At 39.8% G+C, this 15,000-nt stretch overlaps 1 protein-coding gene across 1 annotated transcript in view; it reads left to right on the top strand.

The window, feature by feature from the left end:
- The first annotated feature begins 750 nt into the window (after nt 1-750).
- Nucleotides 751-15,000, top strand: part of LOC106873773 (uncharacterized) — a 50,117-nt gene continuing 35,867 nt past the window's right edge. Inside the window, exon 1 of the mRNA XM_089345302.1 lies at nt 751-908. The gene's annotated coding sequence lies outside the window, so the exon portion shown is untranslated. The remainder of the gene's footprint in view (nt 909-15,000) is intronic.

Raw genomic sequence — 15,000 nt, 5'->3', positions numbered from 1 at the left:
CCACTCCTTAACTGACCTGAATTTCTTTAACCTTGAATGTTGTTTACAATTTTTCCTCTCAAAGTATAATTCAATTGCATTTAGTATGACCTCAGCTTTTCATAATTGTTTGAAAAACTATGTGCATGTATGTATGTATGTTTTTAATCTAACCAGACTGAAATTCAAAACGAAGGTTTTTTACATCACTCATTACTCTTCTACTTGTTTCAGTCATTTGACTGTGGTCATGCTGGAGCACCACCTTTAGTCGAGCAAATCGACCTCAGGACTTATTCTTTGTAAGCCTAGTATTTATTCTATCATTCTCTTTTGCTGAACTGCTAAGTTACGGGAACGTAAACACACCAGCATCGGTTGTCAAGAGACATTGGGGGGGAGACAAACACAGACACACAAACATACATATATATATATATATATATATATATATATATATATATATATATATATATATATATATATATATATATATATATATATATATATACATATACGGATTCAGCAGAGCAAAAACAGGCGGGCTAGACCAGTGAAAATTGTACATACCTCAATTATCTGCAGACTATAGTTTCAAAATAGTTTCCTGGTATTAAATTGATATTAATTAATATCGAATTTTTACCATATTATGTTAATTAACCATAATCACATTTCTCAAAGCTGGTAAATTCAAAGCAGAAATTATTTTCTGCAGAGATATTTTCCGGATTCAGCGCGCCAAAACTAAGACTTTTAAATTTTAATCTTTATAATGGATAGAATCACGTGCACGTTTTCACTGGTTGAAGACAACTAGCACGAGATTGTGTTCGATTGTAAAAATATCGGCAATCTGTACTGAAGATAAATAGATACTTTTATTTTGGAAGTATTGATTTTGAAACTATAGTCTGCAGATAATCGAGGTATGTACAATTTTCACTGGTCTAGCCCGCCTGTTTTTGCTCCGCTGAATCTGTATTTGAGAATTTTTTAAGTGACCTTCTGGCATATTGACAGACCGGTCACTGGTCAATCTTATATACACAAGTACTATAATCTTTTTAGGATCTCCCAAAAAATTTTTTCATGAACCTTCTGATTCTTTTAATGTGCTAGTTTCCTGGTATTAAATTGATATTAATTAATATCGAATTTTTACCATATTATGTTATTTATATATATATATATATATATGTATATATATATATATATATATATATATATATATATATATATATATATATATATATATATATATATATACATATAAATGAAAACAGATTCTTTCAGTTTCCGTCTACCAAATCCACTTACAAGGCTTTGGTCAGCCTGAGGCTATAGTAGAAGACACTTGCCCTAGGTGCCATGCAGTGGGACTGAACCCGGAATCATGTAGTTCGTAAGCAAGCTACTTACCACACAGCCACTCCTATGCCAAAAGTTCCTATTAGGGAATTTTATACGTTGACGATTGCGATGTGGTCAGCCATTCTGAAACAGGTCTGCAATCTCTTTTGACTTGGCTTGACCATCAACTTGCAAAAAGCAGTTGTAATGCATCAACTTGTGTGTAGTGTTGTTTGTAACCCCACTAAAGTTTTTGTTAAGGATAAGTTGCTTAAGGTTGTCGATTCGTTCATCTACCTTGGAAGCTCTGTTCCAAAATTAGGGAAATCTTCATACAGAAATACAGCTGTGAATTCAAAGGGCAGCAAAAGCATTTGGTGGATTGGAGTCCCGCATTTGGTGCCAGCGACATATAAATAAGAATACAAAGCTGGCTCTTTACAAATCATTTGTCTTACAATCCCTGTTGCATTCCTGTGAAACTTGGACTTGTTATGAAAGGCATTTTAAATTGTTAGAACAATTTCACCAAAGATGCCTTCATCACATTTTAAAAATTAAATGGTTTTTTTTTTTTACTCCAAACACAGATAACCTTGCATCTGCAGGCATCACCTCAATTAAAACTATGAGTTTGAGGAACGAAATGAGATGGTGTGGCCATATTGTTCAAATGGCAGATGAACACATGCCGCAACAGCTGTTTTATGGTGAGCTTGCAGAGGGGAAACGCTATCGGAGTAAACCTAGAAAAAGTTGATAACTTGAGTATTGAGGCAATGGTGCACAAGCACCATGTTACGTTGGACTGGACACCTTATTAGAATGAAGGATAGCAGGGTCCCTAAGCAGATGCTATATTGGGAAGATGTCAATGGAAAGAGACAGACCCCAGCAGAAACCAAGGCTGTGATTTAAGGACTGTGCCAAGTCCTCATTAAAGGCCTGTGATATGCAGGAGACTGAATGGGAGAAAAATGCCTGTCATCACCACAGAAAGTGGAAGCCGGTTAAAGAGGGGGTCGACACTTTTGAGAGAGCATGTAGTCTGCATGAAGAACTTAAACGTGCTGCTTGAAAGCGCACTGCTGGTGTAGTGAATGGGGAAAGCTTGGTTTGCAATGTTTGCAATCGTATATGTTTGTCAAGAGCAGGGTTTGTTAGGCACCAACAGAGTTGCTGCAAATGCAAAATATAAGTTAGTCCTAGAATGCACAATGGTCTTCTTCAATTACAAGTGGACGACCATGCATGTATGTACGTATGTATTTATGTATGTCCATATATATTTGTGTGTATATATATATGAGAGAGAGAGGGAGTGAGGGAGAGAATTAATGCACAAGTTTTGGGTTTGGGGTAATGACTTTCCTCGTTCTATGACCATAATTGAACATTTCTTTCGGCCAAATTCCATGCCTATATCAGCTGAAAAGGTTGCAAGTAATTCCAGTTGTCTTTTGGCTTTGCTAACACTTTTAGAATAAATCTTCAGGTCGTCTACAAATAATATTGTTTGTATGTATATACGTTTCTAAGTTTGTATTTATGTATGTGCATTTGTGTATATATATACATAGAGAGAGAGAGAGAACAATGGGGAGAAGGAGGGAGAGAGAAGGCGATAATGATAATGTGTGTGTTGGGGGTGTATACAGGGTGTTCCAAAATTAAGGCAACCAAAGTTTTGGGCTTTAATGACTATCAATGGATAGTGTGTCTTGTGTTTGCTTCAGACTAAATAAATTCAGATTTATAGATAAGATAATGGCTATAGACCGAAATACAATCATAATACTCTACGAGGAGACTGGAAAGGAATCGTCTTAGCATTCATGAGATTGTTGAAGGCATGCTGCCCTGATTGGAGTTCGCTGATGAAAAGAAATTTGACATTGAACAGACATTAAACCAGCAAAATGGCCAGCCTTGGAGTGTATCTGGATCCATCGGGGTTCGATTGGTAATTTGATGTCAAAATCCACTCAGATATCCCCCTCGTTATTTTGAGACATATTGTATTTAAGTATCTTTTGGGATTGTTGCGTTGTTTTTATGTTTGTATGTATATATGTACGAATACACACACACACACACAAATAAACATATGCATGTGCATGCAGTATGCGCATGTAACAATCATAGACGAATGCACATATATATGCATATAAAGTATTTATGCATAAAGCATGCTAATTAATTAGTGAAAGAAAGTAAGGCAGTGCCCATAGCCTAAACAATTCCTGAAAATCTGAGAAAGAGAATTAGATGAGACAAACAGGAACAGTATATTATTGCTACTTAATATCTTCAACCACTGGTGGGATAGTGTGTAGAGTTAACCCAAAGAGTATGTCATGGGTGGAGTGACTTTGATTCTAGGTTTGAAGGATCTGAGCTGAATTGTGACAACTACTCCAAAACCGACCTTTCCGTGCAAATAGGACCACCACTATCACCATGACCCCAACCACCATCACTTCTGCAACCTACACCACCACCACCACCACCACTACCGCCACCTGCATCCTCAACACTACCACAAACACAACCAACCTACACAATTCTGCTCAGACCAACTCTGTGATTTATTCAAATGCCTTGCTTTGGGCCCTTAATGAGATCAGTGCAGTTCCCAGGTGAGGTAGCTATATCTAGTAGTTTATCTATTGACCCTGAAAGAATTTGACTTCAGCTGGATTTGATATCAGAACATAGAGATCTGCAACTATTATTGCAAAGCTGTCAATTGGCGCTCGTGATAACCCGATAGAAAAAGCAGCTAAACCTCACTCAGCTCACGCCTTACTGTTATAAGCAAGAAAGGTTATTGTAGATAATGTAATTTCAACATTACTCATAGTCAAAAGACAGGATAGTCATGGCTGGAACGTTTCTAAGCAAATGATTTTTGGATTAGAGAATGATCTGGGAGCTGGACAACAACATCTAAAATTAGAACTCACTAGAATCAAATGTTCACCAGAGACAGCACAAGAGGTAGACGTGGCCGCATTTCATGCAACACACATCAAACCAGTGCTGCATGGTGTCAGCATGATGCAGTCATGTGTGTATCCGGGACAATCTATGTGTGGCTGTAATTCAGCCATTTGATCAGATAACTGGAAGAGAGGATAACAACAATAACAACGCCAACAATATCAAGTACACACACACAAAACACCACCACCACCGTCACCATCAAGATAATCAACGTTAATTTTAGACAGGATCACTTTTCTTAAATTAACGAGAAGAGAATAATGGACACACCTGGGGTAAATTCATATCGTCAACTGATACTGCCACACCTGAGATGTCAGTCACGTTGTCACTGTGAAATCTTTCAACATAAATATTACTTTACACTCTCTGCTATCTTATTTTCTTATACAACAATCAATTTCTAACCTGTTTCTTTATTTTGGGTTCGTTTCAAACACTGAGATTGGTGGTGCATATGTCTCTGCGTATATACGTATATGTATGTGTGTTTGCATGTATGTATGAATCTGTACGTATGTGCGTATGCATTTATGTATGCATGCATATATGTATGGATGTGTGTATGTGTATGTATATATGTATGTATGCATGTCTATGTTTGTAGGTATATATGTAATTATGTATGTATGTATGTATGTATGTATGTATGTATGTATGTATGTGTGTATGCATGTATATATATGTATATGTATGTATATGTATATATACGTATGTATCTGTATGTATATGTATGTGTGTATGCATGTATGTTTGTATGTATGCATGTATGTATGTATGTCAGGTCACTTATGAGGCCCTCATAATTGCTACTGGTAACATGGAATCCAGTACAGCCTGTGGCATGGTTGCGTTGTCAGCAGCTAAACTGGTACCCCCACCTGGGTATCCAGATGAGGAGGGTTGCTAGAAACCCAGCAGGATTAAAAACAAGACCTGTTGAAAGGTCAGATGGGCCTAGTGCAGGCTCAATGGCCATCTAGCAACAGCATGGGTATGCAGAAAATCCGGGATGGTGTCTGGCATGCTGAAAGACCTTTGGGAGTTAGGTACCCCTCAGCTTCTGTTGAAACATGTCTCTAAGAGAAGGTCATTCTGATATAAAACCAGATATGCAGGGAATGGCATTGGACATGTTGAGGATCTTTGGTTTGTGCTAGAGATCATGGCACACTCCCACATCCCAGAGCCTGTGACTTATATTGGCACCAGACATCTTGCTCCGGCATGTCTCTGAAAAATGGGAATAGTGTGGAGAGGGTCTATGAGATGTCGTGCAAGCCTTATTGGACCTAAAACTCTGCGCAGGCATTGCTGACCTCTACTCGATATGTGGGCCCTTTTCCCCTTTTTACCCCGATGTATATATTTATTTTATTTTCAGTATATATATATCTTTATTCTTAGTATATATTTATATATATTTATCTATCTTTAGTATAATTTTATTTTATTTTTATTTGGAAGTCCTGCGACGATGGGAAGGTGGTGAAGCATGCAGACCTGATGGCGTAGAAACATGTTATCAGCGACCTGCATGTAGGTGGCCCATGCTAGATATAAAGTCACCGCCTTGTCGCCCAAGACAGTGGTAGGATCCAGATGCTGCATGGGTGTCTGAACCGCCTCATTTAGGGAGGGCACTGCTCACCCGGAGGCTGGGGATGTTCTAGAAAAGGTGAACCAAAAATTGCCTGTCTTTCCCTATCTGGGCAGTTTAGCATGACTGACAGCCATCCATCCTGCACTTGGAAACCACAGAGAATACTTATAAAATTTGTTTGGATCTTGAATGCTTCATGTTGGAATGTGCGCACTCTGTTGGATAGCAAAAGTAACTGTAGGCCTCAAAGACGCATTGCACCAGTTATTTGCGAGCTGGACCATTAAAACCTCAGCTAAAATTCCGTCCTTTCCAGGTACACTACCAAGATTCAATTTACTTATTGATGTCATTACCTTATCTATTGAGGGCGTGGAATTTAAGGAGCCAATGATGGGTCTTTGTTGCATAATATCAATCGCTGTTTCATCTACAAATGGCTCATGGTTTAGAAGTTCAGAGAAGTGTTCAATCCAGCGACATGTGATTTCTGTTGATTTGGTAAATAGAGCAGAAGACTCCTTGGAAAGCAAAGGAGCTGATGCGGAGCTCATAGGCCCATAAACTTGCTTCATAAAATGGTAAAGCTTCTTGCTGTCATTTGCATCAGCAGCAGCCTGAACCTCACGAGCAAGATCCTCCCACCAAGTGTTCTGCATCTTCCTGAGAGATCACTGCAGTAGTGATTTTAAACTGGGGCTAGATTTTGCTGCACAGCTGAAAGTCCTCTGTGCAGCAATACATTGTGGGCATGGCACTTTACAGCCAATAGTCGCTGAACTTCAGCATCATTTTCATCAAACCAGTCTCTGTGTCTGGCAGTAGTATATCCCAGTGTTTCAGCAACACATTGAAGAACCTGGTCTCGAAAATCTTCCCATGCTGTAGTATATTCAATGCTGGACAAGCGAGTCTGAAGCTCTTTCCTCAACACAGCATCATATATCTTGTGGACATTCACACGCTAAGGAATGCTGACCGACCCTCTTCTCTCTTTCACTCTAATCATCATCTGGAACTTTGCTCACACCAGATTCTGGTCTGTTCAGCATTCTGATCCATGAAAGGACTTAACATTACAAATGTCATAGATGTCATGTTTGCAGACTTAATCCGGCAAGTGCCAAACTTTAGTCCTTCGATGCATCCACGTTGTTGTGTGATCATCTTTGTGCATAGAATGAGTGCTTGCGATGCAAAGTCCAGGTTCATCGCAAAGTTTTAACAACATGAGACCATTGTTATTCATTTTCCTAACACCAAACTGTCCTAGAGAGTTCCATGTTTGCCAGTCTGTTCTGACCCTGACATTGACATCCCCCAACAGAATGACTTTATCAGAATTGGGGATTTTCCTAAGTATGGCTCTCAGCTGAGTACAGAAAATAGTTTTGTCTTCATCACAACTAGCGGGTGCATAGGCACTTATTAGAGTAGCAAACCGCCCACCTTTCAGGTGCAATTGTAGAGTCATTAGACATTCATTTTTAAGAACAGGAAGTTCTTAAGGATATCCGAGCGAACTGCAAGGCCAACAGCAGCCTCTCTGCGCTCCTCCTTCTCCACTTCCAAAAGAAGGTGTATCCACCTCCTACTTCCTCAAGCTGACCATCACCTTCTACACGAGTCTTTGAAAGTGTAGCTGCATCAGTGTTATAAAGGTTCAGCTTGCAAATAACAAGTGCAATGCGTCCTTCAGGCCTACAGTTACTTTTGCTATCCAACAGAGTGCGCACGTTCCAACATGAAGCATTCAAGATCCAACCAGATTTTATAAGTATTCTCTGTGGTTTCCGAGTGCAGGATGGATGGCTGTCAGTCATGCTAAACTGCCCAGATAAGGAAAGACAGGCAATTTTTGGTTCACCTTTTCTAGAACATCCCCAGCCTCCGGGTGAGCAGTGCACTCCCTAAATGAGGCGGTTCAGACACCCATGCAGCATCTGGATCCTACCGCTGTTTTGGGCGACAAGGCGTTGACTTTATATCTAGCATGGGCCACCTACATGCAGGTCGCTGATAACATGCTTCTACGCCATCAGGTCTGCATGCTTCACCACCTTCCCATCGTCGCAGGACTTCCGAATAAAAATAAAATGAAAATATACTAAAGATAAATAAATATATATAAATATATACTAAGAATAAAGATACATATATACTGAAAATAAAATAAATATATATAGGGGGAAAAAGGAAAAAGGGACCACATATCAAGTAGAGCTCAGCAATGCCTGCACAGAGTTTTAGGTCCAATAAGGCTTGCACGACATCTCATAGACCCTCTCCACACTATTCCCATTTTTCAGAGACATGCCGGAGCAAGATGTCTGGTGCCAATATAAGTCACAGGCTCTGGGATGTGGGAGTGTGCCATGATCTCTAGCACAAACCAAAGATCCTCAACATGTCCAATGCCATTCCCTGCATATCTGGTTTTATATCAGAATGACCTTCTCTTAGAGACATGCTTCAACAGAAGCTGAGGGGTACCTAACTCCCAAAGGTCTTTCAGCATGCCAGACACCATCCCGGATTTTCTGCATACCCATCCTGTTGCTAGATGGCCGTTGAGCCTGCACTAGGTCCATCTGACCTTTCAACAGGTCTTGTTTTTAATCCTGCTGGGTTTCTAGCAACCCTCCTCATCTGGATACCCAGGTGGGGGTACCAGTTTAGCTGGTGACAACCCAACCATGCCACAGGTTGTACTGGATTCCATGTTACCAGTAGCAATTATGAGGGCCTCATAAGTGACCTGACATACATACATACATACATACATGCATACATACAAGCATACATAAATGCATACATATTTGCATATGTACAAACATACATACATGCATACACACATATACATTACACACATACATATACATACATATACATACGTATATATACATATACATACATATACATATATATACATACATACACATACATACACATATCTACATACATAATTATATATATACATACAAACATACAGACATATATACATACAAACATACAGACATATATACAAATACATACATCCATGCATACACACATACATACATACAGAAACATACACATACATACATATATGCATGCATACATAAATACATACGTGCATACATGCAGATTCATACATACATACATGCAAACACACACACATACACGTATATACGCAAAGACATATGCACCACCAATCTTAACCATATTAGTTTTCCGATTCAGTGTTTTGTCTGACGTTTCAAATCAGGATAAAAATTCTTAAAATATTTGAAACGAACCTAAAATAAAGAAACAGGTTAGAAATTGATTGTTGTATAAGAAAATAAGATAGCAGAGAGTGTAAAGTAATATTTATGTTGAATGATTTCACAGTGACAACGTGACTGACATCTCAGGTGTGGCAGTATCAGTTGACGATATGAATTTACCCCAGGTGTGTCCATTATTCTCTTCTCGTTAATTTAAGAAAAGTGATCCTGTCTAAAATTAACGATGATTATCTTGATGGTGACGGTGGTGGTGGTGTTTTGTGTGTGTGTACTTGATATTGTTGGCGTTGTTATTGTTGTTATCCTCTCTTCCAGTTATCTGATCAAATGGCTGAATTGCAGCCACACATAGATTGTCCCGGATACACATGACTGCATCATGCTGACACCATGCAGCACTAGTTTGATGTGTGTTGCATGAAATGCGGCCACGTCTACCTCTTGTGCTGTCTCTAGTGAACATTTGATTCTAGTGAGTTATAATTTTAGATGTTGTTGTCCAGCTCCCAGATCATCTCTAATCCAGAAATCATTTGCTTAGAAACGTTCCAGCCATGACCATCCTGTCTTTTGCGTATGAGTAATGTTGAAATTACATTATTATCTACAATAACCTTTCTTTCTCATAACAGTAAGGCGTGAGCTGAGTGAGATTTAGCTGCTTTTTCTATCGGATCATCACGATCGCCAATTGACAGCTTTGCAGTAATTGTTGCGGTTTCTTTCTGTTCTGAGATCAAATCCAGCTGAAGTCAAATTCTTTCAGGGTCAATAGATAAACTACTAAATATAGTTACCTCTCCTGGGAACTGCACTGATCCCATTAAGGGCCCAAAGCAAGGCATTTGAATAAATCACAGAGTTGGTCTGAGCAGAATTGTGTAGGTTGGTTGTGTTTGTGGTAGTGTTGAGGATGCAGGTGGCGGTAGTGGTGGTGGTGGTGGTGGTGTAGGTTGCAGAAGTGATGGTGGTTGGGGTCATGGTGATAGTGGTGGTCCTTTTTGCAAGGAAAGGTCAGTTTTGGAGTAGTTGTCACAATTCAGCCCAGATCATTCAAACCTAGAATCAAAGACACTCCTCCCATGACATACTCTTTGGATTAACCTTACACACTATCCCACCAGTGGTTGAAAATATTAAGTAGCAATAATATACTGTTCCTGTTTGTCTCATCTAATTCTCTTTCTCAGGTTTTCAGGCATTGTTTAGGCTATGGGCACTGCCTTACTTTCTTTCACTAATTAATTAACATGCTTTATGCATAAATACTTTATATGCATATATATGTGCATTAGTCTATGATTGTTACATGCGCATACTGCATGCACATGCATATGTTTATTTGTGTGTGTGTGTGTGTGTATACATACATATATACATACAAACATAAAAACAACGCAACAATCCCAAAAGATACTTAAATACAATATATCTCAAAATAACGAGGGGGATATCTGAGTGGATTTTGACATCAAATTACCAATCGAACCCTGATGGATCCAGATACACTCCAAGGCTGGCCATTTTGCTGGTTTACTGTCTGTTCAATGTCAAATTTCTTTTCATCAGCGAACACCAGTCAGGGCAGCATGCCTTCAACAATCTCATGAATGCTAAGACGATTCCTTTCCAGTCTCCTCGTAGAGTATTATGATTGTATTTCGGTCTATAGCCATTATCTTATCTATAAATCTGAATTTATTTAGTCTGAAGCAATCAAAAGACACACTATCTATTAATAGTCATTAAAGCCCAAAACTTTGGTTGCCTTAATTTTGGAACACCCTGTATACACCCCCAACACACGCATTATCATTATCACCTTCTCTCTCCCTCCTTCTCCCCATCGTTCTCTCTCTCTGTCTCTCTCTCTCTCTCTCTCTCTCTCTATGTATATATATATATACACAAATGCACATACATAAATACAAACTTAGAAACGTATATACATACAAACAATATTATTTGTAGACGACCTGAAGATTTATGCTAAAAGTGTTAGCAATGCCAAAAGACAACTGGAATTACTTGCAACCTTTTCAGCTGATATAGGCATGGAATTTGGCCGAAAGAAATGTTCAATTATGGTCATAGAACGAGGATAGTCATTACCCCAAACCCAAAACTTGTGCATTAATTCTCTCCCTCACTCTCTCTCTCTCTCTCTCTCTCATATATATATACACACACATATATATGGACATACATAAATACATACGTACATACATACATGCATGCATGGCCGTCCACTTGTAATTGAGGAAGACCATTGTGCATTCTAGGACTAACTTATATTTTGCATTTGCAGCAGCTCTGTTGGTGCCTAACGAACCCTGCTCTTGACAAGCATATACGATTGCAAACATTGCAAACCAAGCTTTCCCCATTCACTACACCAGCAGTGCGCTTTCAAGCAGCACGTTTAAGTTCTTCATGCAGACTACATGCTCTCTCAAAAGTGTCGGCCCCCTCTTTAACCGGCTTCCACTTTTTGTGGTGATGACAGGCATTGTTCTCCCATTCAGTCTCCTGCATATCACAGGCCTTTAATGAGGACTTGACACAGTCCTTAAATCACAGCCTTGGTTTCTGCTGGGGTCTCTTTCCATTGACATGTTCCCAATATAGCATCTGCTTAGGGATCCTGCTATCCTTCATTCTAATAAGGTGTCCAGTCCAACGTAACATGGTGCTTGTGCACCATTGCTTCAATAGTCTAGATATCAGCTGTCCTCAGGACCTGTGTGTCTGGAGTTTTTAAGTTCCAGCCAACATTCAGAATGTATCTGAGACATCTCTGGTGAAAGTGTTCAAGGACCCTTACATGACGTTTGCAAAGGGTCCATGTATCACATGAGTAAAGGAGCAATGTCAGTACACATGCACAGTACACAGCAATTTTTGTTTGCCTTGTGATGCCATGCTGGGATGAGACTGAAGAGGCTGGAAGGAATCAGTTGCACTTTGCAGCCTGAAAGATATTTCATCATCCAGAGAGCAAGAATGGCTGAGTATGCTGCCCAGGTAGACAAACTTGTCTACCACTTTCAGATTTGTTCTTTCAGCCAAGATAGCTGGCTCCACATATGGAATTAGTGGTGCAGGGTGGAACATTAAAACAGTCTTTTCCAGGATAATGCTGAGTCCAAATGCCTGGCAAGAAGCAGGGATACGATTCATAAGTATTTGCATGTCATCCACTGTATGAGTGACTAAGTCACAGTCATCTGCATAAAGGAGGTTATGAATAAGAGACTGGAGAACTTTTGAATTGGCAGCAAATTGGTGCAGATTAAAGATGTGGCCAGAGGATCAGTACCTGACATATATTCCCAGAGAGCTAACCTTAGAAAAAGCATGAGTAAAAGTAGCAGCAAAGTACAAAGAAAAGAGAGTTGGGGCAAGGATGTCACCCTGCTTGACACCATTCTCTACAGCAATGGGTCCTGCCATGCTACCACCAACATTGACCCAAGCCTCCATCCCATCATGAAATGATTTAATTATAGATACAAAGTGATCCGGACACCCAAGCTTGCCAAGTATTTTCCACAGACCCTTTTCACAGTATCAAAGGCCTTCGTTAAATCAATGAATACCAGAACCTGAACAAGATCCATATTCTGCTCATAGCACTTTTCTTGCATCTGTCTTGCTGTGAAAATCATATCCATTGCCCCTCTACCAGATCAGAAGCCACGTTGAGATTCAGATAGGACATCATTTACGAGACACCCATTCAGGCGAGAGAGAAGAATATTTGCCAGAACCTCGGCAGCTGCTGATAGTAGAGCAATACCTGTGTAGTTACTACACATCTGGCTCCTTTTCCTTTATAGAAAGGAAGAATAATTGGTTCAGCTGAATGTTTTAATGGTCCAGCCTGCACCAGGAAATCCATGTGTGGAGCCAGCTATCTTGGTTGAAAGAACAATTCTGAAAGTGGTAGACAAGTTTGTCTACCTGGGCAGCATACTCATCCATTCTTGCTCTCTGGATGATGAAATATCTTTCAGGCTGCAAAGAGCTACTCATTCCTTCCAGTCTCTTCAGTGTCATCCCAGCATGGCATCACAAGGCAAACAAAAATTGCTGTGTACTGTGCATGTGTACTGACATTGCTCCTTTACTCATATGAGATATGGACCCTTTGCAAACGTCATGTGAGGGTCCTTGAACACTTTTACCAGAGATGTCTCAGATACATTCTGAATTTTGGCTGGAACTTAAAAACTCCAGACACACAGGTCCTGAGGAGAGCTGATATCTGGAGTATTGAGGCAATGGTGCACAAGCACCGTGTTACGTTGGACTGGACACCTTATTAGAATGAAGGATAGCAGGATCCCTAAGCAGATGCTATATTGGGAAGATGTCAATGGAAAGAGACCCCAGCAGAAACCAAGGCTGTGATTTAAGGACTGTGTCAAGTCCTCATTAAAGGCCTGTGATATGCAGGAGACTGAATGGGAGAACAATGCCTGTCATCACCACAAAAAGTGGAAGCCGGTTAAAGAGGGGGTCGACACTTTTGAGAGAGCATGTAGTCTGCATGAAGAACTTAAACGTGCTGCTTGAAAGCGCACTGCTGGTGTAGTGAATGGGGAAAGCTTGGTTTGCAATGTTTGCAATCGTATATGTATGTATACACACACACAAATAATCATATACATGTGCATGCTGTATGCACATGTAACAATCATACACTAATGCACATATATATGCATATAAAGTATTTATGCATAAAGCATGCTAATTAATTAGTGAAAGAAAGTAAGGCAATGCCTGAAAACCTGAGAAAGAGAATTAGATGAGACAAACAGGAACAGTATATTATTGCTACTTAATATTTTCAACCACTGGTGGGATAGTGTGTAAAGTTAACCCAAAGAGTATGTCATGGGTGGAGTGTCTTTGATTCTAGGTTTGAATGATCTGGGCTGAATTGTGACAACTACTCCAAAACCGACCTTTCCGTGCAAAAAGGACCACCACTATCACCATGACCCCAACCACCATCACTTCTGCAACCTGCACCACCACCACCACCACTACCGCCACCTGCATCCTCAACACTACCACAAACACAAGCAACCTACACAATTCTGCTCAGACCAACTCTGTGATTTATTCAAATGCCTTGCTTTGGGCCCTTAATGGGATCAGTGCAGTTCCCAGGAGAGGTAACTATATTTAGTAGTTTATCTATTGACCCTGAAAGAATTTGACTTCAGCTGGATTTGATCTCAGAACAGAGAGAACCGCAACAATTACTGCAAAGCTGTCAATTGGCGATCGTGATGATCCGATAGAAAAAGCAGCTAAACCTCACTCAGCTCACGCCTTACTGTTATGAGAAAGAAAGGTTATTGTAGATAATAATGTAATTTCAACATTACTCATACTCAAAAGACAGGATGGTCATCGCTGGAACGTTTCTTAGCAAATGATTTCAGGATTAGAGATGATCTGGGAGCTGGACAACAACATCTAAAATTATAACTCACTAGAATCAAATGTTCACTAGAGACAGCACAAGAGGTAGACGTGGCCGCATTTCATGCAACACACATCAAACCAGTGCTGCATGGTGTCAGCATGATGCAGTCATGTGTATCCGGGACAATCTATGTGTGGCTGCAATTCAGCCATTTGATCAGATAACTGGAAGAGAGGATAACAACAATAACAACGCCAACAATATCAAGTACACACACACAAAACACCACCACCACCGTCACCATCAAGATAATCATCGTTAATTTTAGACAGGATCACTTTTCTTAAATT

The sequence above is a fragment of the Octopus bimaculoides genome, chromosome 29 (assembly GCF_046866305.1).
Source record: "Octopus bimaculoides isolate indiv1 chromosome 29, ASM4686630v1, whole genome shotgun sequence".
Lineage (NCBI taxonomy): Eukaryota > Metazoa > Mollusca > Cephalopoda > Octopoda > Octopodidae > Octopus > Octopus bimaculoides.
The sequence above is the reverse complement of the archived record's forward strand: the minus strand, read 5'-3'. Positions and strand labels throughout refer to the sequence as shown.